The sequence below is a fragment of the Brachionichthys hirsutus genome, chromosome 3 (assembly GCF_040956055.1).
Source record: "Brachionichthys hirsutus isolate HB-005 chromosome 3, CSIRO-AGI_Bhir_v1, whole genome shotgun sequence".
NCBI classification, from domain to species: Eukaryota; Metazoa; Chordata; class Actinopteri; order Lophiiformes; family Brachionichthyidae; genus Brachionichthys; species Brachionichthys hirsutus.
The window spans coordinates 15,387,631-15,393,630 of NC_090899.1; positions in this window are offsets into that span (position 1 = coordinate 15,387,631).

Here is a 6,000-nt window from a genome sequence, read left to right on the forward strand (position 1 = left end):
AGTATTTGGCATGTGAACATAAATATTGTAATTTTTAAACAAATATTAAAATATGCAGATGAATCAAACGAAAGCGACTTCATTCACAAATAAACGGCTAATGGGCTGTTTGAGGACTAACCCTAACCCTAACTCGTATAATGAGGATCACGTGATGTCTGTTATTGATTATTGTCATTCTAGTGCTTCACCAATGATAGCTTGATCAATGTTGCAGAGTACAGACTAGCAGAATGTGGATAGAAGATGAGGCAGTTTTCTGGGAGGGCGAGGGTTAGGGACGCGGGACGCGGGACGCGGGACACGCCGGAGTCCGGCCGGAACCCGTAGCCGTCAGCCTCCAGCATGAACCCTGAGACGGACTCTGACTGATCTCAGCTCCAGAGAGAGACGCTTCCTCAACACGGAGGTGGTGTGTGTGTACGCACGACAGCCTGGAGTTCTGTCTGGCTGCCTGCCTGCCTGCCTGCCTGGCTGCCTGTCTGGCTGCCTGTCTGGCTGCCTGTCTGTCTGGCTGCCTGCCTGGCTGCCTGTCTGCCTGCCTGTCTGCCTGCCTGCCTGCCTGTCTGCCTGCCTGCCTGTCTGCCTGCCTGGCTGCTTGTCTGGCTGCCTGTCTGCCTGTCTGGCTGCCTGCCTGGCTGCCTGTCTGCCTGCCTGTCTGGCTGCCTGTCTGCCTGTCTGGCTGCCTGCCTGTCTGCCTGCCTGCCTGTCTGCCTGCCTGGCTGCTTGTCTGGCTGCCTGCCTGCCTGTCTGCCTGTCTGGCTGCCTGGCTGCCTGCCTACCTGCCTGGCTGCCTGCCTGCCTGCCTGCCTCTCAGCTGTCCCTGTCTGCTCCCAGGCCGCATGCTGCTCCTATAGATAGACCTGGACCCGCAGCAGCAGGACGGATCCTCTGCTGCTGTGGAGCTGCGTTTGACGCAGGGCGTCAGCCTGAGCATTCCTGAACGTCGACAGCACTTCCTGTTTACAAGCCTCACGCGAATGCTGATTTAAACTGGATCAATTTAGATGGTTTTTGTTGGGAGCAAAAATATCTCAACTTTATTGTCATTTAGATTAATTGGCAAAATATATTATTTGAAGAACCAAATCAAACAATAACGATTCTAATCTAAACACGCTAATCTATTTACAGTCACCTAAATACACTAATCTTGCGGTTTTCTGAAATGTTTTAAAGGGACATTGATTCTGGGGACGTCTTTGCACTCCAGTGACTTTGGTTGATTAGTGGAACTGAAAGCACTTTTCTCTTTCCTTTGTTTTTAAACCCGAAATGCTCGCACACATCTGCTTTTAAGCATGCAGGTGCTGGATTTATACTCGCCATCAATCTGCTCCGCTCTAACTGGAAGAGGAAGACGTTGTCTCGGTAACCTAGAAATGCTCGACTTTGCTCCTGCACAGTTTGGCACACGGGGGGATTTGAATGAGGCTTAATGTATCGATACTCGCGGATGAAAAATCAATACTCTCTGGGGAATCAAAATATCGATATATATCGCAGAATCAGAATAAAATTGCTCAGCTCAAGAAGACAATCTTAAGTGGCAAACATGATGGAACTCCAGACACAAGCTTCTTGTTCCTGACGAATCTGAGCCCATTCCTGGTTCCCATTCCTTATAAGAACCATTCTCTTCAAAGTTTCTCTGGGATTCCATTAAGAGAACTCCAGAATGATCCAGGACTTCTGAAATCAGTGAAAAAGGTGCACTTGGGCTGGGAGTAGGAAAATTGACCTTTTGGAATGTCCAACGGCATCAAAGCATCACCTTCCTCACACACCAGCAATTCATCCAACCGGACATGCGGCTGACCCACAGCACAGTTTCTGTGTCTGCTCCAGACAGTTTCTTCTTGTTACAAGTCTAAAATCTGTTGTGGGGTGTTGCGTACAGACTGCCTCAACATCCGTCCATCCAGATGTTAGAATCCTCCAAGTTTACTGAAGGTTTTCAGTAATTACAAAGCTGGTAAAGAAACACAACTCTGGGCTCTTCGACGGAGTCCCGGGTGATCTACGCTGTTGACCTCTATAGTGGGTGTAAGCACGGATTGGGCGACGGTCATTGTGTCCTTGGGCAAGACACTTCCTGTGTGAATGGAGGTTGTTGGTTTGGACTCGGTGGTGCTTCTGTCAGTCTACCCCAGGGAAGCTGTATCTACCCCTGGGTAGCTGTGCTACGATAGTAGCTTCAGTACGGAGTGAATGAATAATTCAATGTCAAGATTCTTTGAGTGTCACAAAAGCGCTCTATAAAACCAACGCATTATTTTGGGTGAAATAAAGCAACGGGCACCGCGAAGGGGAAAAGTGCAGTCCATTTACCATTTGTCTCTTTGTTGGTGCAGGTGCCCCGGGCGGAGTGGAAGATGCTGCAGGCTTCAGGAGACGGCAGCGGCACCAGGTTCAGTCCTCTGGTGGTGCTGGAGCTGGCCTCTGACGCTGAGGAGGAGACCATAGCATGGCTGCTGAGAAGGATCAGAGACCAGCAGCAGAAAGGAGGTGGGATTGCTCCAGCTCATTAGTTTCTAGCGCAGGCATGGGCAAACCCAGGCCCGGGGGCCATATGCGGCCCGTTGGTCTTTTTAATCCGGCCCGCCAAACTTGTCCAAATTATATCATTAAATAAAATTGTATTATAATTAAACCTCATTCATTTGACCTTTTCCCTGTAATGCTACCTGTAAAAGGCCAAATCCTTTAATGCAATAGCTTTCATGTGTCATTTATATTAGCTCACAGAAATACTCCATCCATCTGTTCTTGGTCCGGCCCCCCTGTCAAATTTTAGAACCTATTGTGGCCCGCGAGTCAAAAAGTTTGCCCACCCCTGTTCTAGCGTTGCTGACGCCTGTGATTTGTCCCAGGTGCTGAGCTTCTGGTGGAGCAGCTGGGCCGTGGAGTTGGGAGTCAGGAGAAGGAAAACCCCAACATATTCCTGGTGGGGGCTACAGTGCAGAGACTATTGTCTGGTGCAGAGGACATGGGACTCTTCAAGGAGTACAATGATGGATCCATGAGAGGCTTCACCTGCGGCAACAAACACTACTTTACGGACTTTACAGGTAAATACCAGGAGGACTCTGCATGAAGAAGGAAGTTATTTTTATCGCAAGTCCTTGGACTGTAAAATAAAGAATAAATTATCCTGAGTCTGCGGCCCCATCACTGATTGTTGGATGTGGAAAAGAAGCTTGAAATTCTGGCTACTCGGTCAGTCGGGCAAAATTAGTCTACATTGGTGTTAATTATATTTGCAAATAAAAGTATTTCTGCAGTTTGACCTTTTCTCTTTCATCGTTGAAATAGTTTTGTGAGGAAAAATACATTTGAATTGTATGTTTTAGCGACGCTATCGGTTTCTACAGTGTGTTTGGTCTAGTCTACGCCATATGTGTCAAACTCGAGGCCCGGGGGCCAATGTGGCCCGCCACGTCATGTTTTGTGGCCCGCAAGAGCTTTGTGCAGACATTTGTTTTTGTAAAATGCTGAAAAGTGAAAGTGAATCAGAGTTGATGTGTATTTGTAACTGATTTTTAATCTGTAAATGGGGTTTTAATGTTAAATTAAATATTTGTTGCTGACTCCACTCTGGATCCGACCCAGATGATATTCAGTGGTGAGATAGAGCCCCCCCCCACCCTACATGACTGTGTTAAATTCCCTAAATATCGGTCAATAATCAATGGCGGATATTTTTACGGCAGTAACGTATCGATATATTTTTAGAACTATGCAATTGCATATGTAATATTTATAATTTAATGGAGTATGGAGTAGTAAATACAGTTATTTAGCAGCATGTTAAGGAGTTGTTACATTTTATTTACATTTAGTTACATATTACAACTGGCCCTTTGAGGGCAGCCGTAATGCTGATGTGGCCCTCGGAGACAATGAGTTTGACCCCCCTGCTCTACGTACTGTATGTGCTCTGTCTCCAGGGGATGGGGAGGGCTTCCTCAGCATGGCGGAGTGTCAGTGCATCATTAAGCACGAGTTGGACACATTGAGAGCCCAGGATGAGACTCATGTACCGGGACACAGCCAGGCCAAGCTCTACCCTGGGAAAGCTATCAGTAAGTGTCTGTCCAGTTCATTGTATCTGTCAAGAGACCAAAACTCACCTTTAAGTAATACCCAGACGGTTTCATTAATCCTGGCATAAAGCTGCAACAGACACCATGATGGTATTTTTTCATTCTTCAGCTTCAGTATGTAAGGTATAAAGTTGGATACTTTATTGTTTCCATGGAGAACATCGATAAGTCGTGGAAAATACACACTGGACAATAAGATCAGACGGCATGGACACATCTCTGACACCAATATGACACACTCTTACACAATTCCTGATGTAAATGAATCTAAGGTATTGCACATATACAATATTGCAGTGAGGCTTGGTTACAGTATTGTAAAATCATTTGGTTAAATGCTAGCCTCCCCAGAATATTGCATGTTACAGTATTCTGTTATCCCAATACTGTTTTAGCCGCAGCACCTTATTAGATATCAGATCTAAGCACAGTACCATTCAGTCCAGTACTTCAGATCTAAGCACAGTACCATTCAGTACTTGAGATCTAAGCACAGTACTGCTCAGTCCAGTACTTCAGATCTAAGCACAGTACTGTTCCATTCAGTACTTCAGATCTAAGCACAGTACTGTTCCATTCAGTACTTCAGATCTAAGCACGGTACTGTTCAGTCCAGTACTTCAGATCTAAGCACAGTACCATTCAGTCCAGTACTTCAGATCTAAGCACAGTACTGTTCCATTCAGTACTTCAGATCTAAGCACAGTACTGTTCCATTCAGTACTTCAGATCTAAGTACAGTACTGTTCAGTCCAGTACTTCAGATCTAAGCACAGTACTGTTCAGTCCAGTACTTCAGATCTAAGCACAGTACTGTTCAGTCCAGTACTTCAGATCTAAGCACAGTACTGTTCCAGTCAGTACTTGAGATCTAAGCACGGTACTGTTCCATTCAGTACTTCAGATCTAAGTACTAAGTGCAGTACTGTTACTGCTCGTTTGAACGTCCTGAATGACTTAAAGGCAGCTATTGACAGTAAGTCAGCCTGTGTAGCTTTGTTTATTGATCTCAGACTTTCCATACAGTCGATCATCACATCTTATCTAACAACCTACCAAAGGTTGGTATTGGCTGTAATGTGATCAGTTGGTTCCAAAGTTATTTGTAAGACCGTGTGCAGTTTGTTAGGTTGTTGTCTCTAATCCTGTTATTTTGGACAAAAGAAATCACAGAAATCCTTTCTCCTAGCTGCTCTTGTAACATTGTGTCGACTTTTGTCATGCTTTTGTTGCCTACATTTTGTTGTCATGCTTTTGTTGCCTACATTTTGTTGTCATGCTTTTGTTTCCTACATTGGAGGATATACATTCTTGTTGTGTTGTATTTGTATTGTGTCGTTTGTTTTCTTTTGTATACATGTACAATTTGCTGTGTGACTTCGGTGCCTTCTTGGACAGGTCGAAATTGTAAAAGAGATTTTTAATCTCAATTGCTCATCTGGTAAAATAAAGGCAGAAAAAATAAAATATGAAGTAATAACATAAAAAGTGCTAATCTGACATAACCCATAGGCAGATTAGGAAGTATTTAAAATTATACCTGAGCAATAATAAGTTTAGACATTTCTGTTCAAAGATTTACTCACTTGTGGTATAAATGGCCATTTTGGCCTGTTCTTTGTACAGTGGAACCTCGGCTCTCCAACGTACTTCATTCCATCATATTGTTTGGAACTCTGTCCCATAATAAATAATGTAAACTAGACGAATCTGTTTGTACGCAACATAATTACATGCCTACAGGTATATTAATGTGTAACTACGTGTATCTAAACAACAGAAAACGCATAAAAAGTGTAGATAGTATGAAAAAAAAAAAGCATAATAAAGTTAGTTTAACACAATTCTGTATCATTTACATCCCGTTTAGGCTGCGGTGACGGGAGGAAGGGGG